This window comes from Pseudorca crassidens, chromosome 10 (assembly GCF_039906515.1).
Source record: "Pseudorca crassidens isolate mPseCra1 chromosome 10, mPseCra1.hap1, whole genome shotgun sequence".
NCBI lineage: Eukaryota > Metazoa > Chordata > Mammalia > Artiodactyla > Delphinidae > Pseudorca > Pseudorca crassidens.
Genome location: NC_090305.1, coordinates 59,157,246 through 59,181,117, shown reverse-complemented (window position 1 = coordinate 59,181,117; position 23,872 = coordinate 59,157,246). Strand labels below are relative to the sequence as shown.

At 40.7% G+C, this 23,872-nt stretch overlaps 1 long non-coding RNA gene across 6 annotated transcripts in view; it reads left to right on the top strand.

The window, feature by feature from the left end:
• LOC137232263 (uncharacterized) overlaps window positions 1-23,872 on the top strand; it is an 86,802-nt gene that overhangs the window by 19,498 nt on the left and 43,432 nt on the right. For 2 of the 6 annotated variants that reach the window (XR_010946928.1, XR_010946927.1), the window contains 2 exons: window positions 8,077-8,171; window positions 15,929-17,540. This is a non-coding gene — a long non-coding RNA (uncharacterized lncRNA). Of the gene's footprint in view, window positions 1-5,110; window positions 5,318-6,466; window positions 6,616-8,076; window positions 8,172-15,928; window positions 17,541-23,872 lie in introns of those variants that run through there. The other 4 variants (XR_010946930.1, XR_010946929.1, XR_010946925.1 and 1 more) reach the window with 4 other exon arrangements.

Genomic DNA, 23,872 nt, shown 5'->3' with positions numbered 1-23,872 from the left:
GCATAGATAACAGAGAGGTCTCAAATATGTTTTCATTCCGTTTTCTCTATAGTTACCCTTGTATATTACCATGCTGCATTTGTGAAAACTAGGAAACTAGTTACTTTACTATTACTGTACTCCAGATTTTATTTGCATCTCACCAGGGTTTTTTTATATCTTTATTGGAGTATAATTGCTTTACAATGTTGTGTTAGTTTCTGCTGTTTAACAAAGTGAATCAGCTGTATGTATACATATATCCCCATATCCCCTCTGTCTTGAGCCTTCCTCCCACCCTCCCGATCCCACCCCTCTAGGTCGTCACAAAGCACCGAGCTGATCTCCCTGTGCTATGCAGCAGCTTCCCACTAGCTATCTATTTTACATTTGGTAGTGTATATATGTCAGTGCTACTCTCTCACTTGTCCCAGCTTCCCCTTCTCCCGCCCCGCCCCCCCCGCCTGTGTCCTCAAGTCCATTCTCTACGTCTGCGTTTTTATTCCTGCCCTGCCACTAGGTTGATCAGTACTGTTTTTTTTAATATATATAAATTTATTTATTTATTTATTTATTTTTGGCTGCGTTGGGTCTTCGTTGCGGTGCACGGGCTTCCTATTGTGGTGGCTTCTCTTGTTGCGGAGCATGGGCTCTAGGCGCATGGGCTTCAGCAGCTGTGGGACGTGGGCTCAATAGTTGTGACTCTCAGGCTCAGTAGTTGTGGCACACAGGCTTAGTTGCTCCGCGGCATGTGGGGTCTTCCCAGACCAGGGATCGAACCTGCGTCCCCTGCCTTGGCAGGTGGATTCTTAACCACTGTGCCACCAGGGAAGCCCCAGTACCGTTTTTATAGATTCCATATATGATCTCACCAGTTTTGACCCTGTGTCATTCTTCTCTTCCAGGACCCAGTCCAGAACACTACAGTACATATAGTCATCACATGTTCTCTGTCTCTTCTGCTGTGTTAACACTCTTTCAGTCTTTCCTTGTTTTTCATGACCTTGGCAAGTGTGAGGAATACTGATGAGGCCCTGCTTAGAATATCCCTAAAGTTGAGATTGTGATATGTTTTCCTCATGATTAGAATAAGTGAGATGTGGAACCTTTCTCCAGAATAGCTCATCATGTCATATCATTTGATAATTGACTTAATTTATCATTAAGGTGGTGAATCACTTGTGTAAAGTATTTGCCAAGTTTCTCCAATGTGGAGTGACTGTGGTTTTCTTTTCCATATTCGCTTCTTTGCCAGGAAATTACTAAGTGTTTTTCATACTCAACGTGGGGCTGGGGCGAGGGGAGTGAAATAAGCTTCCCTATTAGAAAAGAGGAAAAACTCCATATATTAGTCATCATTTTTAGGTAAGGAATATATTTCTCTTCTCCATTCATTTCTATAGTTATTTTTCTAACGTTGATATGGAATCCTATGTATTTATTGAATATTTTATATTACCATTCGGTACATTTATTACCATTTATTTTGTTGTTCAAGTTGATCTACATTTGGCCATTTGGGAGCTCTTTCAGTTTAGCTCTCCTTCCCCTTGATGTGCCACCTTTTGATTTGAGCCTTATTTTTTGCCTGTATAAGATCTTCCAGGCTCCTGTGTATTTCCGGTTTCCACAGTCAACTCAGTAATTCCTGCTTCCCTCACATGAGACTCTGACTTTTACTTTTGGGATAAAGTAAAAAAAAAAAAAAAAGGAGTCTCTCAAAACTCTTCAATAATCTCCTTGGAAATAACTAGACTAGTAGGTTGTAGTTTTTGGTAATTAACGACGAGGGTAAAGTTTTTCACAAATACCCTCCGTTCCCCAGAACTGTTCTCTCATTGCATACTTGCCGTACTGCAGGGAGATGAGGTCCCACAATCACAAAACCGCACCTAGGCTTATGACTGCCGCCTTCCAGCATAAGTACTGGCTGTCTTGACCACACTGAGCCCACCATTCTGGCACAGAAAGGAGTCCGGTGACAATTTTTTCTTTCAGTCTGAAAGGATGACTGTCCATGGAAGGAAGCTTATCAGGAATTTAGGTACGTGCTCATGTCAGAAAAAGTGATTCTTCAGAATTTCATTCCGGTCCAGTGCCAAAGCCACACAGGAAGATGAAATAATTCTGAAGCTTGAGCTGAACTAGCAAAGAGAGATTGAGATTATAGTTCCTACATCAATCCATTATGCTTCAAATGTAATTAAGTGTAATTCGCAATGACACTCGCCGTAAATCACAGGGGATTCTTGGTGTTGAATCCAAGTAACACTTCAACCGGACATTTAATATAATCTTTTAATATACTTTTTAACGTACTCTTTAATATACTTTTAATTGGTTCCAACAGATTGAAACCAATCTATTGCTCATATTAATTACTGGAATCAGAGACTAAATTTTCAGGATTACTGCAGGTATATGCCTGTAACACCACGTGCTTATAATGAAGAGTAAGATGAATGTACGTAAACCATTATGTCCTGTGCAGAAATGATGTATCCAAATGGTGGTTGCTGGAACAGAAATGTGTTCTCTAACTCAGGGTGCATGAAGTGCTTTAATGGAGACAGTGAATTTTTTCTACTGCAAACGTCAATGGTCTGTTCATTTTGATGAGATGGTCTTCCCTCTTGAAGAAAAGGAGTCAAGCCTTAAGGAAATATAAACATATAATAATGAGTTTCAGAGAACAGAAGTCAGGCTCAAATGTATCTTGTGATATTTGCTCTGTTTTAAAAAGTCTACCAACAAAAATATATGACTCCAGTTTAATAAAATGCACCCGACTTTACACGAGAGGTTCCATTTTTGCATAACTATCATGTATGTTAAAATAAAATAAAAGGCAAATCTCTCCTCATTGCTAATAGTTTTACTTCACTCATGCATTAATAAATTGATAAGCATATGATGTAAAATTAGTGATATTTTTCTACCCTACACAATTTTATTAATATTAGTGATTCATAACAACTACTTTAAGGCACACTGTGACATTCAACAATTCCTGTTAGGTGGAATTACATTTTGTTCAGGCATAGAAGCAAAGAAGTCTTTCTGTAACAGCCCTCATATTAAGCCCGTCTTGCGTGCACTAAGTCCAACTTGGTCATGTGGCAGGTTTCTGTAGTATTGCAATGAGAGCATCTACATTAAGCTAATCTCTAAGTCTTTTGCATAATTGATATTGGGCTATGAAATAAATCTTTATACCTAAATGGAAACTCATCAGTACTCAATAAAATAAATTACCACCAACTTAAACTATGATGACAAGTTAGGATACCAGATAAATATATACATAAGCTATTGGAAGAACACAGCTAACTAGATTTGTAAGTACATCATAGTGGTTAACTATGCTAGGTTTGTTACCAGAAAAAGGATTTGGGATTCTTTTATGCTTTATTTCATAACAGAATCACCATCTTATTGGCTGTAGGACTGTTATTATTCCCTGATGTTTCCCGTTAGGTGCTCATGATCTGATCCATGTCTCTATGGCTTTCATCTTGAATAGCACAGGCAGCAGATTCAACACATCCAGAGGACTAACGTCTCCCTTAGATTCCTCCCTGCCCTGAATCTAGAGCCACCCAAAGCATTCCAGCCTTGATGAGCTCTTTTGTGTCTTTGCAACCCTCTCTTCCCTATTTCACATTTCTCTGGCTCCTTGTAATAATCCCAGCTGGGGGATGGTGAAATCTGCTGCGTTGATTACTGTCTGTTTCTTAACTCTAATCCCCTTCATTCTCTTGATTCATAATTGCAGAGAATCCAGACTTATTTTTTTTTTTGACCATGGCACACAGCTTGCAGGATCTTAGTTCCCTGATGACCAGGGGTTGAATCTGGGCCATGGCAGTGAAAGCGCCAAATCCTAACCACTAGCCCACCAGGGAACTCCCTTTATTTTTTTTTATAATAATTAGAGAATTTCTTAATCTTGTGAGATATATATAAATTGATTGTTTTTGCACATTGGTCAGTTTTTAATTTATTCATTCCTCTGTAATTCCTAAGTATAATTATTAAACCGTCATTTACAAGAGAGTGGCATATAAAGCAATTTTATGCTCCAAAAGAAGGAATAAATCATAATACAATTGTAAATGCATTATCGTGTGATTAACATATAAATACCTATGTAAATATCACTTTATTAATGCTTGTAGTGGAACTTCAGAATCTAGTCAGTGTTAAGCAGAAGTCTCTTAAATAATCTGGGGATTAGAGAGGAGTTTTGACTGTGCAATTATCTATCTGAAATAATACATTTTCCTAGAAATAAACTCGCCCCGAATTGTAGGAAAAGCTGCATGAAATGAAACAGCATGTGAGATGGCCATTCAAAATATACAGGGATTGGGCTTCCCTGGTGGTGCAGTGGTTAAGAATTCGCCTGCCAATGCAGGGGACACCGGTTTAAGCCCTGGTCCGGGAAGATCCCACATGCCGTGGAGCAACTAAGCCCGTGCGCCACAACTACTGAACCTGCACTCTAGAGCCTGCGAGCCACAACTACTGAGCCCACGAGCCACAACTACTGAAGCCCGCGCGCCTAGAGCCTGAGCTCCGCAACAAGAGAAGCCACCACAGTGAGAAGCCCGTGCACTGCAACGAAGAGTGGGCCCTGCTCACCACAACTAGAGAAAGCCCGTGTGTAGCAACAAAGACCCAATGCAGCCAAGAATAAAAATAAATATATAAATATATATATATATAGGGATTATATATATATTCAGTATATAACTGAATTCCCATTAGGATCACATGATCAGTATTAAGAACTAGCATCACGTGTGTGCTCCCCAGAGAATCTGTCTATTGGTCCTGTGGGAGCTTCAGTGTTGCTTTAATTAAGTGCTCCAGGTGATTCCAAAGAGAGATCAGGGTTAAGCACATGGTCTTCTGGGTACACTTGTGAGAGCTGAGGCAAGGCTTTAGTCTAAGGAGAAGCAACAGTCTGCTCTACAGGGGTTTGGAAGGGGAACGTTAGTGCAGCCCGCACACCCTGTGTTAGCAGTATTTTGGGACATTTATGAGGAGACAACATGTGTTGACAACAAAGAACAAATTCACAGCTGGTCTCCATGTAGGAGCTGTTTGTTCCTGACTCTCTCCTTAGACAAAGGACAGGAGAGACTGGCCTTTTCAGGATTTCAAAGTCGGCTTTGAAAGTTTGGCCTGTGGATATGGTGGGAACAGATGAAGGAGCTGTGCTGATGCCACAGAAGGCATATTCTCAAGGTGCTGACCTAATTCCTCAACATAATATTGATGAGAAAACGACCCAGAGCAGGCGGAAGAAGAGGAGAAAATGGCAGCTTCCCAGGTAAACGTCCTGTCCTGGGTCAGAGGCTGCGTCCTCTTTTCCTCCTGAAATGCCGTGGATTGAGAACATACAAATCATTAAGTCTCTACTGACTTCTTGCCTAGTGAGGTGGTTTTCAACTACTTACGTTTTTTATTCTGATAGTCACGATCAGCTCTTTAAAATACTCTCTTCTGTCCCAGAGCCTTTTCTCCTCTGTCTGCATCCAGTCTCCCTATAGAGCATGAAGAATTATCACCATGAATTAATAACTTTCAAGTATTGAAAATATTCCCTTAGTGAGACATCAACAAGGGAAAGTATTGGTATCCAAGATTCCCACTGGGATGGAGTTAGGTGTTGGGATTTTAGGGAAGTAGGTGAAAATGTGGTGATTACTTTAATCTGGATACAATATTCTATTTGAAACAGGATTGAGAAATTGCACATATAAACAGGATGACCGTAGTAATCTTGAATCCCTCATAAAGTTTTGAAAAAAAAGTAGGAGAGGCAATTTATATGTTGTTAAGAAAGGCTTGCTATTTACATGAACTTTTAGGAATAGAGCATATGGGAGGTTTATATGGATTGAAATTTGCATAAAACTGACATTTTTCATGATCGATTCAGGTTATGATTTCCTTATTTTTGCCAAAAATGCCCAAGCAGTGATATTGTGTCCTTTGTGCTTCAGTCATCTGCTATCCGTGTATCCTATAACATCTGACCTTTACTGGTTCAGTTGCTTTCTTTGAGATTCCATCGCTGAGAAGTTCATGTTTTTTCCATTTATCTTTAATAAAGGTCTTAGAAATAGTGAAGGATGAGCATAATCCACTTCAGTTAATGTGGTAATGCCATTTCTTTTTAGTTTCCCTTTGCTTGTCGTTGGTTTTGAAATATGAACTCTCAACTGTGTTGAGTAGAGATACTGAGAGTTGAGTCCAGCCTGTGGTTCAAGGAAATGTAATGGAGTCTGTGTGGGTGCGTCAGGGCCGTGCATCCCACATACCCCATTGCTGTAGCAGCATTCCTGGCTGACTGTGAGACAGAAGGGCGTATGAAAACAGGGAAGGAGAATATCCTTGGTCTCCATGTAGGAGCACATTTCTTTCTGAATCTGTCACGTATTAAGGGAGAGGGGAACGTGGTCTTTCTGCATTTCAGGGGCCTCCTGCCTCTGAGAGTGGAGGTAGCAGGTGAAGGCGCTGTGCTGATGCCCTCAAAGATGTACAGGTGCCATATATCTACATAATATTGCCTGAGAAAGGAACCTAGAAGTGGAGGAGGAAGAGGAAGAAATGGCAGGTTCTCAGGTAAAATCTGTGACCCAGGTCAGCGGCTGTGTCCCCTTTTCTTGCTGAAATCCCATGTATTTAGAACTTGCAAACATTTACTTCTCTACCTCTGGTGGTCCTGCCTAACAAATTTGTTTTCAATACTTTTCTTTTCTTCCTAATGATAGCCAAGGTTAGATTTTTAGGATATTCCTCTCTTACATCCTATCGCCTTCTCTCCTTTTCTCCATCCAGGCTCCCTTTAGAGCATAAAGAATTCCTACCACGTATTACTGATGTGCAAATGTTGAAAATGTTCCCTTTTTGTCCTATCAACTTGGGGATGTGTTGATACACAAGATGCCCGCTGAATATGAGGTTGGGTCCGGGGATATGAGTGAAGAAGGAGAATATGTGATGTATACGTCCTGTCTGGTTGCAGCATCAGACTATGCAGACAAGGATAATGAAAAAGCACCAATAAAGCTGATTGCTATATGGCCCAGAATAACCCAAAGTTCTGAAAAAGAGAGCTCCCAATTGCCTCAAGGAAAGACTTGCTATTTAAAATACACAAGGGTACAGGACATGAGAGTTATATGTGGTTTTAAATGTGCTTAACCCTGTTCGTATGATTCATGTTTTTCCGTTTGCTTTTTTGCAAAACTATCCCAGCAATGATGATGAATCCCATGTGCATTGGTCAGCTGATAGCAATTTGTCCCATTAAAACGGATGTTAATTTTGTTCACTTGATTCAGGGGCTGTCTGCCAGATTCAACTGGAAAGCTAATAATTTTCCAATTATCATTAATAGGATCTTGGAGGGATTTACTGAGAGATGTGTATAAACCATTGCATTTCATGCGAATACTCCCCCTGTCTACTTCATTTCCCTTTACTTGTAGATTGCTTTGGAAAATGAAGCCTCTCATTTTTGTTCAGGCTTTTGGTAGTAAATGTTCTGTAAATTTCCTTTTTATTCCACTGTCATTTCACAGTAATTCTCTTATTTATGACTTATTGTATCTTCAGGAAAAGAACACAAGAGTCCTATAGTATATGTTCAAGTATCCTAAAATGCTATAATATAATCAGCACAAATAAATGAAATCGTTTCAAGGAAATAGGGATTTGTTGATGCAAAGAAAGTCTTCACGATGTTTCATCTGTCATTCTCATCTCTTGAGTTGATCTGCATCTTTCACTCTAGATCAGTGATCATTCTAGATGTTTATAAAATGAAACAAGATATTGTTGCCCACATCGTAAAATCGGCTATCCATTCCTTATTTTTGATTGAGTAGTACTTGGAAGTAGAGTTAAGGATCTGCAAATTAGAAATGCTTCCTAAGTGTTTTAAAGGGGCTGTCAGGAAATACCATTTGGTGAAGTACTTTTCTATAACCTACAGTGTCCTCTCTTCTCTATTGAACACAATACTGGACTGGAAAGTGTAGAATTCCTGGGATGAGTCATGTTCCTTTTTTTAATAAACAGGTCTTGCTGTCTCTAAGCTGAACCTGGTCACCTTTTTTGAGCAAAGGAAAGAGCCCTGGGATGTGAAGAAAAGGAGACAACAGTCATACACCCAGGTAGGTGGGAATGAATAAAGCAGAGAGCACAGGGGTGATGTCCAAAGATGAAGGAGGAAGCTCTGCTTCAGTGGAAATTATTTTGAGAAGCCCAGGTGTATGTCTCTTGCTGTCACAGAGGTACTTATCCTGCTCCACTCGTATCCTGCTCCTGAATCCTCGAAGGGTTTTCCTTTTTCTTCAGTGACCTTCCATGGCAGTCAGAGTGAGAGCCAATCAGAGCCATGGCCTCTGAGGGTCTGCATGTTCTGACTAAAAATTCCATTGCTTTTGGGGACCTGGGAAAATTTGTGCACATAACAAGGTTCTTTTATGGAGTTTATGTGAGTTTCTCCTCCCTTGTCTTTGGAGGTACTCGTCTCCTAGAGACACGTACACATTCCACTATAACCCTGGGAACATGAGATAGACTGACCGTCCCCCATTCAAGTCTATGTAGAGAAGGCTTCCCCATGGACCAGACCCTGTACTAGGTCATCAGAAATGAACCTGGGAGCCTCACAGTGTTTACCCAGTCTCGCGGTTTAATCTGGGCCACTTCATTAAGATCCTGGGCCCTGCCAAAGACTAATTGACAGAAGCTATGGGGGTAGGACACAGGGGGTGGTAGTTCTAAAAAAATACACAAATGATCCCAGTGGGGAGTCAGGCTGAAAATGACTTTGGGGAACATTGCTCATCGGAATTTCACGTCTATACGAATCACTTACGGATCCCATTAAAAACAGATACTGGGGCCCACACTCAGAGGTTATGACTTTCCAAGTCTGGGATGGAGGTCATTAATTTGCACTTTGAGCGACCACTGAAGTTGCTTCTCCCAGACCTCATTTCCCCCAGCATTAATCTAGAGAAATCAAGGAAGCACCTGAGTGCCTTACACCCAACCACCCTATCTGAACACAAATACGGCTTGTTCCCAGTGAAGACCACTCACAACTTCTGAAAAGATGACATTCTCTGCTCACCACTTCCAAATTGAGTGGGGACTAGAGAAAGCAGTGGGGTCTGAGCAACACTGTTACGGGGAAACAACATTTATTCATTCACGAAAGGAATGTTTCATGAGGACCTACTATATGCTCACAGGTATGTGGGGATGCGCTGTGTTCAAGACACTGTGCTAACATCCTCACATTATGAGAGTTGACTGTCGTAATCTGCTGGGAAGTGGGGATTCTATGTTCATCTTTCCCAGGAGGATTTAGATGTCGGGCTTGCCTTTCTGGGAGTAGAGATGATCTTTTTCTCTTTTCGTTCATTATCACTGATGATAAAGATAAAATCTACCCACCAAATTTTAAGTCTTTTGCTCTCCTTTATCTGAGTCTGAGTATCAAAAATTGTGAATGCCAGGTCCATTCACAAAGGTGGCAGAGTTTTCAGGAACTCTGGTCTCTGAGCTGCTCTAAAAAGCATGACCAAAGGCAGAGCCATGGCAGGACTTTTTTTTTTGGTTGCTTAAGTGGACATTTAATTAATTTATTTATTTTTGTTTTGGGTGGGGGTTTGGCCGCATGGCTTGTGGGATCTTAGTTCCCCAACCAGATATTGAACCTGGGGCCTGGCAGTGAGAGCTCGGAGTCCTAACCACTGCACTGCTAGGGAATTCCCTAAGTGGTCATTTTAAACAGAATGAACTGACATTCACTATTCTCTGCAAGTCTGATTTTGAAAGAGGGACTATATTTTGGGTGGGAATTCTGAAGCAGCAGAGCTGTTCCCACAATGTTAAGCCTGAAGTATGAAACAGGAATCTGTGGCGTCCGATGGGCTGTTCTAGAGGTGGAACTGACCGGCGCCTTATGCGTTTGTATTACTCAGGGTGATTCTGGGTGGCCAGTCCCTGATTCCAGCCTGCTCTTGGGTCGTATGCATTGTTAGAGGTACTAGATTCAAGTCCTTATGAGTTTCACCTGCATTCCCTGTGTGTGCCTGTGTGAAGGTTTGGGCTAAAGAGGCCAGAAAAGGGAAGGCTGTCAAAACCCAAGGGGTGACAACACGGGTCAGAGGGAGAACTGGTCTGTGGTGCAGATTGTGGTACCAGCTTGCCTGAACTGCGAACTCAGGTGTGTGGGCACCATTAAAATGGAATTCAAGGCTGGCGATCTTGAGCCCCGGGCTGGTGAAGGATGTTTTGGCCCTGGGAGGGGCTGGTGTGTGCCAGAAGTCCTCTGTGCACTGCTCAGCACGTGGTGGGAGACTGGCGGCACAGGCAGTGTGGTGTTACTATCAAGGGCGGAGTCTGGTCAAGTGAGGGCACAGCTGTGCTGGTGTGTTGTTGGCGTGAGTGAGTGGGGGCAGGGAGAAGCGGGGAGACACTTCACCCTGAGTCCTCAGGCCACGCTGCACCTGAGCGAGGTGTTTAGGGACTAGACGAGGAAAGTGCTCAAAATGAAATGTGGCCCTGTGTGTTAAAATGTCAATTTATGAGCATTCCAGTTTTTAAGTGTTCATTTGAGCCGACCTCTGTTCAGTTCCAGCAGCCTCAAATCAAAGGTGGTTAGGAGCACTTTATCTGCAGGAACTCGGAGAGGGGTTTTTCTAAAGAAGACACCACATCAAAGCAAGGATAATAATTGATTGTATCTTAACCAGTCACCTTGGTTTGGGAAAGCCTTTCTGGTAGTGTGTGACTGGTTGTTCTTAATTTATTTTCTCAGATTAATGAGCCTTGACTCTGAATTAAGTTTTGTTTGCTTAAATAGACTACCAAAGTATGAGAGTCACCTCAGCCTAATGGCCTCCTTGTTTAATTACTTTAACACTGGAAACGCAGTAGGTGGGATATTACACTTTTCATCCATTTGCAAGGTGATTTAGCAATTGTCCACCTAACGTAGCAATGCACAGTCACGTTGGTGCAACGGTTTCATGTCCCAGAACCACCCACACAAGCCACATGTGTAGAAATCGGAGATCCACATTCTGTGATAGCAGGACAAAAACAGATGCGTCGGGCTTCCCTGGTGGCGCAGTAGTTGAGAGTCCGCCTGCCGATGCAGGGGACGTGGGTTCGTGCCCCGGTCTGGGAGGATCCCACATGCCGCGGAGCGGCTGGGCCCGTGAGCCATGGCCGCTGAGCCTGCGCGTCTGGAGCCTGTGCTCCGCAACGGGAGAGGTCACAGCAGTGAGAGGCCCGCGTAACGCAAAAAAAAAAAACAAAAAAAAAAAAAACAAAACAGATGCGTCTATGTAAATGCATAACTAAGGAGGGTTTCAGTAAAGACTTTTTATTCATAATTACCATGGAATATGATGCTGTGTTTTTGGGAATGTAGGAGATCCATTTCTACTGGTGAGAAAATAACACCTTCATATATCATTAGTTAAGGAAAGCAGTTTGACTGACAGAAAGTTTGATTTGACAATATGCATGTCAGTATTGAACCATGTACATAATATTTTAGTGTTCGTGTGTATATGGATGTATATTATACACATTCAAATGTAGTTTTTTACACATGGAAATTGCATAGGAAGGAGGATATATTTGGAACTGATGATGTTACATGGAGATAAAATTTTATTGCTTCTGGGGGTGGTTAATTAATGTGCATTTTTACTTGATTTTGTTTAAATATTTTATAATTTCATATTTTGTAATGTTTATTATTTTATAATTAAATTTGTCCTTATGTGTAATAGTTCTCTATCACTGCCGTAACGTATGACCACACACTTAGCAGTTTAGAAAACATTCTACAGTTCATAAGTTAGAAATCCAGTGGTCTTGGCTGGGCTTTCTGTTTACGGTCTTACAAGGTCAAAAATCAGGGTCTCCTGAGGCATAGGTTCTTATCTGCAGCTTCCATGGGAGATTCCACTTCCAGGACCATTCAGGTGCTAGGCAGAACCCATTTCATTCTGGTGGTTTCCATGTGAGCCCTCCATGGTCACACCTTGCATCCGGTGTCCCTAAAGGGAGAAGAAACACTGTGTCATTGTTCACTCAATTTTTTTTCTCTAATCCTTTAGTGTGTATTCATTTGAAGGGATTATCACAAGTATTTTATGTAAGCAAGGTTATTACCTCAAGGTCTCAAACTAGAAACTATTCACAATTAGGTTATGATTTGAATGCAAATCATGGAATTAGTGAATAGCAGAAAAAGTTAGTGACCCTTAATCCACCTGCTGCAACTACCATCACCCTCCTCCACCCCTCAAGTCCACCATCCTCTATTCCTCATTGTGACCTCAGTCTCTCTGCCTCTGTGACCTTTAGATATCTCTAGAATGAATTCTTCCCCTTCTAGGCTTCTTTATTGCTCTCCCATGTCCATCCTGTGCATTTTAGACCTCCATCCCCATGAAACCTCTATCCCCCGGACTCCAGAGCTCTCAGCCCAACCTCCTCCCCTTCTACTGCTCCCAAGCCTTTTATCCTTCGTACCCTCCTTCTCTCTTGCCCTTTATCCTCCTCTCCTTCCAGTGACTTCAGCCCATGTCTCATGTCCTGTGTGTCTAATGCCCTCAAATGTTCTAGTCGTCAGTTATCTAGTGTCCTTAGTTTCCTCACGACCCTGCACCCATTTCCCCCAACCCTATAATTCCTGACTCTGCAATTTCCTCTGCCATTTTTTTGAATAGTTGGAGAACAGGTGTTAACTGTTCTCTAAATGTTTGGTAGAATTCACTTGTGAAGCCATCTGCCTGGACTTTCATTTGTTGGAAGGTCTTTTTGTTTTTTAATAACTGATTCAATTTCGTTACTGGTAATTTGATTATATTTTCTATTTCTTCCTCATTCAGTCTTGGTAGATTGTACGTTTCTAGGAATTTCTCCATTTTTTCTAGGTTGTCCATTTTATTAGCATATAATTGTTCATGGTAGTCTCATGCTCATTGGTGTTTCTTTTTGAGTCTTTTCTTTTCTTTTTCTTGATGAGTCTTGCTAAATTTTGTTTATCTTTTCAAAGAACCAGCTCTTAGTTTCATTGATCTTTTCTATCGATTTTTAATCTCTATTTTATTTATTTCTGCTCTAATCTTTATGGTTTTTTAAATTTTATTTTACAAACTTGGAGCTTTGTTCCTTTTCTCACTCCTTTGGGTGTAAGGTTAGGTGGTACATTTGAGATTTTTCTTGTTTCCTGGTAACTTGTGTCACTGTAAACTTGCCTTTTAGAACTGCTTTTGCTGTGTCCCATGGAGTTGGATTGTTGTGCTTTCATTTTCATTTGTTTCTAGGTATTTTTTAATCTCCTGTTTGATTTCTTCAGTGATCAAAATCTCACAGCATTTGTAGTCTCACAGCATTGTGTTTGGAAAAGATACTTGATATGACTTCAATTTTCTTAAATTTACTGGGGGTTGTTTTGAGGTCTCGCATGTGATCTATCCTGGAGAAAGTTCCATGTGCAGTTGAAAAGGAAGTGTATTCTGTCGCTTTGGGATGGAATGTGCTATACATATCCATCTAGTCTAATGTGTCATTTAAGGCCAGTGTTTCCTAATTGATTTTCTGTCTGGATGATGTGTCCATTGTTATAAGTGGGGTTTTAAAGTTCCCTACTTTTATTGTGTTACTGTCAATTTCTCCCTTTATGTCAGTTAATATTTGCTTTATGTATTTAGGTGCTCCTATGTTGGGTGCATAAATACTTACAATTGTTATATCTTCTTGGATTGATCCCTTGATCATTATGTAGTGTCCTCCTTTGTCTCTTTTAACAGTCCTTATTTTAAAGTCTAATTTATTTGGGAGTTCCCGGGTGGTCCAGTGGTTAGGACTTGGTGCTTTCACTGCTGTGACCTGGGTTCAATCCCTGGCTGGGGAACTAATATACCACAAGCCACATGGCCAAAGGAAAAAAAAAGCCTCTTTTAAAAATCACTTAAAAGTTCAAATACACTGGTATGTGGAGCATGAAACACTTATTGGGATATACTGAAAGATGCAAAAAACTAAAAATAGAACTACCATGTGACCCAGCGATTCTATTCCTGGGTGTATATACAAAAAAAAACCACCCAAAAACACTATTTCAAAAAGTTAAATGCACCCTAGTGTTCATAGCAGCACTATTTACAATTGCCAAGATTGTAACCTAAGTGTCCATCAACAGATGGTTAAAGAAGATGTGGTATATATGTACAACACAATACTACTCAACCGTGAAAAAATGTGATTTGCAGCAACATGGATGGACTTGGAGGGCATTATGCTAGGTGAAATAAGTCACAGAGAAAGGAAAATACTGTATGATATCACTTATGTGGAATCTAAAAAATACAACAGATGAGTGAATACAACAAAGAAGAAACAAACTCACAGATACAGAGAACAAACTAGTGGTGACCAGTGTTGAGGTGGGAGGTACAAACTATTGGGTGTAAGATAGGCTCAGAGATGTATTGTACAACCCGGGGGAATAGCCAATATTTTATAATAACTGTAAATGGACAGTAACCTTTAAAAATTGTATAAAAAATTTAAAATTTTTAAATAAATAAGTTAAAAGCTTCAATATTCTCAAAGAATATTTGAAAAGAGGGATATGCTTTTCTCTAATTTTTACCTTAATCAGTGCACTTTAAAGATGTGAGAAAGTATAAATATGTAAGGGGGATGGGTGGGAGAGAACAGACTCTGGCATCACAATTTATAACACGCACACATTGACACACAGTAAACCAAAAATTCTGATCTGTTGATTCAGTTATAATGTGCTTTATTAACATAGATCACGACTTCCTTTGTGAATCATCAAATATGCATTCATGGCATCATTTTCAAAGGCTTCTGTCCATTCCCAACACAAAATGTTAATCCACCCTCCGTTGCTGCCTTTGGTTTATTTTCAAACAAATCTGTGATGCAAACAACTTCATGCTCTGGATCTTTGGGGGTAGGGAGTCTCGGCTCACCTGAGGACAGGTGGTCATGCCCTGCTCTCAGGTAGTCCTGTGGGTCAGGTGGGCCCTGAGAGGAGAGGGGGCTAAAGGACCTGAGGACTAAGGGCACCTTTGGGTGGATTTCTACGGGCCACCCCTCACACAACCCTAAACCCACCATGTGATTTCCACCAACCCAGCAGCCTCTCCCGTAGGCAACAGCAAGGCCACATCTATTCCAGGAGGGGCTCAGCCCCTAGGAATCAGGCCCAGGGAACCTGCACTTCTGGAAGTTCTTAACCCAAACTTTCACGCTACTCAGTGGTCTCAGGTGCGCTCTGCCTGATAGCTCTAGCTCAGTGCTACTGGATACGGGTCTGAGGAGTAACATCTGCACCAACAACAAACTTGTTAAAGATGCCATTTCATAAGCCTCACAGGAGAATCATAATCTAGAGTGGGGCCCTGATTCCCCCCAAATTTGTAAGCACTTTAAATCTTTGGAAGAAATGTTTGCTACGTGGCTCCCATGCAGTTTCCCACTAGTATTACATGATGAGTATTTAGCAATAACATCACCTGTGCCCTCCCCACAGAGTCTATCAATCTGCGTGGGAGCATCTGCATTGTTTTAACTCCAGGTGATTCTAAGGTTAGGCCCTGTTTAAGCGCGAGGGCTGCTGGGTTCATTGGTGGGCGTTTCTTCCAGTCTTTCCTCCTTTTGCCTTTGAGGAGGCATCAGTGTCTCTTCTACATGGGATTGGAAGGGGTAGGGCCGTGTAGCCCACTTACGCTCTGCTGTAGCAGAGTTTTGGGGCCTGTGTGTAGGGGAGAGCACACGTAGACAGGAAAGAGAAACCGCACAGTTTGGTCTCCATGAAGGAGCTCATTGTTCCTGAATCTCTCTTTTTCAAAAGGTTGGCATATCAGCGTTTCAAGGTCCTTTTGCCTGTGGGCGTGGTGGGAACAGGTGAAGGAGCTGTGCTGACGCCACAGAAGGTATATTCTCAAGATGCTGACCTGATTCCTCAACATAATACCGATGAGAAAACAACCCAGAGCAGGAGGAAGAAGAGGAGAAGATGGCAGCTCAGGTAAACGTCCTGTCCTGGGTCAGAGGCCGTGTCTGCTTTTTCTCCTGAAATGTCATGGATTGAGAACCTGCAAACGTTTCATTTTCTACTTCTGATGTTCCTGCCTAGCAAGGTTGTTTTCAGCTACTTGTTTTTTCCTTCTTATGATAGTCAGCTCTTTACAATAATTCTCCCCTGTGTTCCAGAGCCTTTTCCCCATTGTCTGCATCCAGGCTCCCTACAGAGCATGGAGAATTCTCACCATGAATTAACGACCTTCAACTATTGAAATCATTCCTTTCTCACCATGAATTAACGACCTTCAACTGTTCAAATTATTCCTTTTATGAAAGATCAACATGGGAAGGCATTAATATCCCAAACTCCCTCTGGGATAATTTCAGATGTTGAGATATTAGTAAAGAAGGGGAAAGTGGAATGATTAATGTACGTCTGAATGCAACATCAATTTAGCACCACAGGATTAACGCACTTTTTTTTTTTTTTTTTCGGTACGCGGGCCTCTCACTGTTGTGGCCTCTCCCGTTGCGGAGCACAGGCTCCGGACGCGCAGGCTCAACGGCCATGGCTCACGGGCCCAGCCGCTCCGCGGCATGTGGGATCTTCCCGGACGGGGGCACGAACCCGTGTCCCCTGCATCGGCAGGCGGACTCTCAACCACTGCGCCACCAGGGAAGCCCTTAACACACTTTTAAGTGGGATGGCATTAGTGGTCCAGATAACTCAAAGTCGTAGGGGAAAAAAAAAGTAGGAGAGATTTGCTCTCAAATCTCAATATACAGGCTTCCCTGGTGGCGCGGTGGTTGAGAGTCTGCCTGCCGATGCAGGGGACACGGGTTCGTGCCCCGGTCCGGGAAGATCCCACATTCCGCGGAGCGGCTGGGCCCGTGAGCCATGGCCGCTGAGCCTGCGCGTCCAGAGCCTGTGCTCCGCAACGGGAGAGGCCACAACAGTGAGAGGCCCGCGTACCGAAAAAAAAATAATAAATAAAATCTCAATATACAGTATTGATAAGAAAGACTATTTAATTACACTATTAGAGTCAGAGAACATGGGAGGTATATGTGGACTGAAATTTGCATAAAACTGACATTTTTTCATGATAGTGTCAGATTATGGTTTTCTTATGTATTTTCGCCCAGAATACCACACAGTAGGGATAATGTGTCTTGTGTGCTTCAGTCACCTGGTAATGATTTGTCCCATTACACCTGACGTTCATTGGTTCAGGTGCTTTCTGCAAGATCCCTCTGCTATGAAGTTTCTATACTTCTTTTATCTTTAGTAAGGGTTTGGTGTGATTCACTGAGAAATGTGCATAAACCGTCATGGTAAATGTGGAAACTCCAATTTTTTCTTAGTTCTCCTTTGCTTGTAGTTTGCTTTGGAAAATGAACATTGTCCCCTTTGTTTATTAAAGATATTGGCTTTTTAAGTGGAGGTTGTAATCAGTCAAGGCTTGTTCTTGTAAATTTACATTATACTCTGTGCTCATGTAACAGACATACTCTTTTTTTATCACTTCTCTGTATTTTCCAAAATGTTTACCAGAATCATATATTAACGTATGCTCAATTGTGTTAAATTTCTGAAATATAGCTCATCTCAAATGATATTTTCCAAGGCATCAAAGACTCAGAACCAATAGCTCTAACTTATTTTATATCATTGTGTGTATGTCTCCCCTAGTGTATTTGTAAAATACAAAGTGCATCATCCACAAATAGATTTATAAGATTTACCCAATTAAAAATAATTATTTCTTCTTTAAAAGTTTGATAGAGAAAAAGTTTGATAGAATTCACCAGTGAAGCCATCTAGTCCTGGTAGTTTTTTGCTGGGAGGTTTTTGAGAACTGATTCAGTCTCCTTGGTCTTGTCAGATTGTTTTATTTCTTCATGATTCAGTCCTTTTATTTTTTAATTTTTTCTTTTTTTTTTTTTTCTTTTTTTTTTTTTTTTAAACATCTTTATTGGAGCATAATTGCTTTACAATGGTATGTTAGTTTCAGCTTCACAACAAAATGAATCAGTTATATATATACATATGTTCCCATAACTCTTCCTGCTTGCGTCACCCTCCCTCCCACCCTCCCTATCCCACCCCTCCAGGCGGTCACACAGCACCGAGCTGATCTCCCTGTGCTATGCGGCTGCTTCCCACTAGCTATCTACCTTACGTTTGGTAGTGTATACATGTCCATGCCTCTTTATTGCTTTGTCACCGTTTACCCTTCCCCCTCCCCATAGCCTCAAGTCCATTCTCTAGTAAGTCTGTGTCTTTATTCCTGTTTCACCCCTAGGTTTTTCATGACATTTTTTTTTTCTTAAATTCCATATATATGTGTTAGCATACGGTATTTGTCTCTCTTTCTGACTTACTTCACTCTGTATGACAGACTCTAGGTCTATCCACCTCATTACAAATAGCTCAATTTCGTCTCTTTTTATGGCTGAGTAATACTCCATTGTATATATGTGCCACATCTTCTTTATCCATTCATCCGATGATGGACACTTAGGTTGTTTCCATCTCTGGGCTATTGTAAATAGAGCTGCAATGAACATTTTGGTACATGACTCTTTTTGAATTATGGTTTTCTCAGGGTATATGCCCAGTAGTGGGATTGCTGGGTCATATGGTAGTTCTATTTGTAGCTTTTTAAGGAACCTCCATACTGTTCTCCACAGTGGCTGTATCAATTTACATTCCCACCAACAGTGTAAGAGGGTTCCCTTTTCTCCACACCCTCTCCAGCATTTATTGTTTCTAGATTTTTTGATGATGGCCATTCTGACTGGTGTGAGATGATATCTCATTGTAGTTTTGATTTGCATTTCTCTAATGATTAGTGATGTTGAGCATTCTTTCATGTGTTTGTTGGCACTCTGTATATCTTCTTTGGAGAAATGTCTATTTAGGTCTTCTGCCCATTTTTGGATTGGGTTGTTTGTTCTTTTGTTATTAAGCTGTATGAGCTGCTTATAAATTTTGGAGATTAATCCTTTGTCAGTTGCTTCATTTGCAAATATTTTCTCCCATTCTGAGGGTTGTCTTTTGGTCTTCTTTATGGTTTCCTTTGCTGCGCAAAAGCTTTTAAGTTTCATTAGGTCCCATTTGTTTACTTTTGTTTTTATTTCCCTTTCTCTAGGAGGTGGGTCAAAAAGGATCTTGCTGTGATTTATGTCATAGAGTGTTCTGCCTATGTTTTCCTCTAAGAGTTTGATAGTTTCTGGCCTTACATTTAGGTCTTTAATCCATTTTGAGCTTATTTTTGTGTATGGTGTTAGGGAGTGATCTAATCTCATACTTTTACATGTAGCTGTCCAGTTTTCCCAGCACCACTTATTGAATAGGCTGTCCTTTCTCCACTGTACATTTCTGCCTCCTTTGTCAAAGATAAGGTGACCATATGTGCGTGGGTTTATCTCTGGGCTTTCTATCCTGTTCCATTGATCTATATTTCTGTTTTTGTGCCAGTACCATACTGTCTTGATTACTGTAGCTTTGTAGTATAGTCTGAAGTCAGGAAGCCTGATTCCTCCAGCTCCATTTTTCGTTCTCAAAATTGCTTTGGCTATTCGGGGTCTTTTGTGTTTCCATACAAATTGTGAGATTTTTTGTTCTAGTTCTGTGAAAAATGCCAGTGGTAGTTTGATAGGGATTGCATTGAATCTGTAGATTGCTTTGGGTAGTAGAGTCATTTTCACAATGTTGATTCTTCCAATCCAAGAACATGGTATATCTCTCCATCTATTTGTATCATTTTTAATTTCTTTCATCAGTGTCTTATAATTTTCTGCATACAGGTCTTTTGTCTCCTTAGGTAGGTTTATTCCTAGGTATTTTATTCTTTTTGTTGCAATGGTAAATGGGAGTGTTTTCTTGATTTCACTTTCAGATTTTTCATCCTTAGTGTATAGGAATGCCAGAGATTTCTGTGCATTAATTTTGTATCCTGCTACTTTACCAAATTCATTGATTAGCTCTAGTAGTTTTCTGGTAGCATCTTTAGGGTTCTGTATGTATAGTATCATGTCATCTGCAAACAGTGACAGCTTTACTTCTTCTTTTCCGATTTGGATTCCTTTTATTTCCTTTTCTTCTCTGATTGCTGTGGCTAAAACTTCCAAAACTATGTTGAATAAGAGTGGTGAGAGTGGGCAACCTTGTCTTGTTCCTGATCTTAGTGGAAATGCTTTCAGTTTTTCACCATTGAGGACGATGTTGGCTGTGGGTTTGTCATATATGGCCTTTATTATGTTGAGGAAAGTTCCCTCTATGCCTACTTTCTGCAGGGTTTTTATCATAAATGGGTGTTGAATTTTGTCAAAAGCTTTCTCTGCATCTATTGAGATGATCATATGGTTTTTCTCCTTCAATTTGTTAATATGGTGTATCACGTTGATTGATTTGCGTATATTGAAGAATCCTTGCATTCCTGGAATAAACCCCACTTGATCATGGTGTATGATCCGTTTAATGTGCTGTTGGATTCTGTTTGCTAGTATTTTGTTGAGGATCTTTGCATCTATGTTCATCAGTGATATTGGCCTGTAGTTTTCTTTCTTTGTGACATCCTTGTCTGGTTTTGGTATCAGGGTGATGGTGGCCTCGTAGAATGAGTTGGGGAGTGTTCCTCCCTCTGCTATATTTTGGAAGAGTCTGAGAAGGATAGGTGATAGCTCTTCTCTAAATGTTTGATAGAATTCGCCTGTGAAGCCATCTGGTCCTGGGCTTTTGCTTGTTGGAAGATTTTTAATCACAGTTTCAATTTCAGTGCTTGTGATTGGTCTGTTCATATTTTCTATTTCTTCCTGATTCAGTCTTGGCAGGTTGTGCCTTTCTAAGAATTTGTCCATTTCTTCCAGGTTGTCCATTTTATTGGCATAGAGTTGCTTGTAGTAATCTCTCATGATCTTTTGTATTTCTGCAGTGTCAGTCGTTACTTCTCCTTTTTCATTTCTAATTCTATTGATTTGAGTCTTCTCCCTTTTTTTCTTGATGAGTCTGGCTAATGGTTTATCAATTTTGTTTATCCTTTCAAAGAACCAGCTTTTAGTTTTATTGATCTTTGCTATCGTTTCCTTCATTTCTTTTTCATTTATTTCTGATCTGATTTTTATGATTTCTTTCCTCCTGCTAACTTTGGGGTTTTTTTGTTCTTCTTTCTCTAATTGCTTCAGGTGCAAGGTTAGGTTGTTTATTCGAGATGTTTCCTGTTTCTTAAGGTAAGATTGTATTGCTATAAACTTCCCTCTTAGAACTGCTTTTGCTGCATCCCATAGATTTTGAGTCGTCGTGTCTCCATTGTCATTTGTTTCTAGGTATTTTTTGATTTCCCCTTTGATTTCTTCAGTGATCACTTCGTTATTAAGTAGTGTATTGTTTAGCCTCCATGTGTTTGTATTTTTTACAGATCTTCTCCTGTAATTGATATCGAGTCTCATAGCGTTGTGGTCGGAAAAGATACTTGATACAATTTCAATTTTCTTAAATTTACCAAGGCTTGATTTGTGACCCAAGATATGATCTATCCTGGAGAATGTTCCATGAGCACTTGAGAAAAATGTGTATTCTGTTGTTTTTGGATGGAATGTCCTATAAATATCAATTAACTCCATCTCATTTAATGTATCATTTAAAGCTTGTGTTTCCTTATTTATTTTCATTTTGGATGATCTGTCCATTGGTGAAAGTGGGGTGTTAAAGTCCCCTACTATGAATGTGTTACTGTCGATTTCCCCTTTTATGGTTGTCAGTATTTGCCTTATGTATTGAGGTGCACCTATGTTGGGTGCATAAATATTTACGATTGTTATATCTTCCTCTTGGATCGATCCCTTGATCATTATGTAGTGTCCTTCTTTGTCTCTTCTAATAGTCTTTGTTTTAAAGTCTATTTTGTCTGATATGAGAATTGCTACTCCAGCTTTCTTTTGGTTTCCATTTGCATGAAATACCTTTTTCCATCCCCTTACTTTCAGTCTGTATGTGTCTCTAGGTCTGAAGTGGGTCTCTTGTAGACAGCAAATATATGGGTCTTGTTTTTGTATCCATTCAGCCAATCTGTGTCTTTTGGTGGGAGCATTTAGTCCATTTACATTTAAGGTAATTATCGATATGTGTGTTCCCATTCCCATTTTCTTAATTGTTTTGGGTTTGTTATTGTAGGTCTTTTCCTTCTTTTGTGTTTCTTGCCTAGAGAAGTTCCTTTAGCAGTTGTTGTAGAGCTGGTTTGGTGGTGCTGAACTCTCTCAGCTTTTGCTTGTCTCTAAAGGTTTTAATTTCTCCATCAAATCTGAATGAGATCCTTGCTGGGTAGAGTAATCTTGGTTGCAGGTTTTTCTCCTTCAACACTTTCAATATGTCCTGCCACTCCCTTCTGGCTTGCAGAGTTTCTGCTGAAAGATCAGCTGTTAACCTTATGGGGATTCCCTTGTGTGTTATTTGTTGTTTTTCCCTTGCTGCTTTTAATATGTTTTCTTTGTATTTAATTTTTGACAGTTTGATTAATATGTGTCTTGGCGTATTTCTCCTTGGATTTATCCTGTATGGGACTCTCTGTGCTTCCTGGACTTGATTAACTATTTCCTTTCCCATATTAGGAAAGTTTTCAACTATAATCTCTTCAAATATTTTCTCAGTCCCTTTCTTTTTCTCTTCTTCTTCTGGAACCCCTATAATTCGAATGTTGGTACGTTTAATGTTGTCCCAGAGGTCTCTGAGACTGTCCTCAGTTCTTTTCATTCTTTTTTCTTTATTCTGCTCTGCAGTAGTTATTTCCACTATTTTATCTTCCAGGTCACTTATCCGTTCTTCTGCCTCAGTTATTCTGCTATTGATCTCATCTAGAGTACTTTTAATTTCATTTATTGTGTTGTTCATCGTTGCTTGTTTCATCTTTAGTTCTTCTAGGTCCTTGTTAACTGATTCTTGCATTTTGTCCATTCTATTGTCCATTCTATCTCCAAGATTTCGGATCAACCTTACTATCATTTTCTGAATTCTTTTTCAGGTAGACTGCCTATTTCCTCTTCATTTGTTAGGTCTGATGGGTTTTTATCTTGCTCCTTCATCTGCGGTGTGTTTTTCTGTCTTTTCATTTTGCTTATCTTACTGTGTTTGGGGTCTCCTTTTTTGCAGGCTGAAGGTTCGTAGTTCCTGTTGTTTTTTGTGTCTGTCCCCAGTGGCTAAGGTTGGTTCAGTGGGTTGTGTAGGCTTCCTGGTGGAGGGTACTAGTGCCTGTGTTCTGGTGGATGAGGCTAGATCTTGTCTTTCTGGTGGGCAGGTCCACGTCTGGTGGTGTGTTTTGGGGTGTCTGTAGACTTATTATGATTTTGGGCAGCCTCTCTGCTAATGGGTGGGGTTGTGTTCCTGTCTTGCTAGTTGTTTGGCATAGGATGTCCAGCACTGTAGCTTGCTGGTCGTTGAGTGAAGCTGGGTGCTGGCGTTGAGATGGAGATCTCTCGGAAATTTTTGCTGTTTGATATTATGTGCAGCTGGGAGGTCTCTTGTGGATCAGTGTCCTGAAGTTGGCTCTCCCACCTCAGAGGCACAGCACTGACTCCTGGCTGCAGCACCAAGAGCCTTTCATCCACAGGGCTCCTTAATTTGGGATGATTGGTTGTCTATTCAGGTATTCCACAGACGCAGGGTATATCAAGTTGATTGTGGAGCTTTAATCCGCTGCTTCTGAGGCTGCTGGGAGAGATTTCCCTTTCTCTTCTTTGTTCTCACAGCTCCCAGGGGCTCAGCTTTGGATTT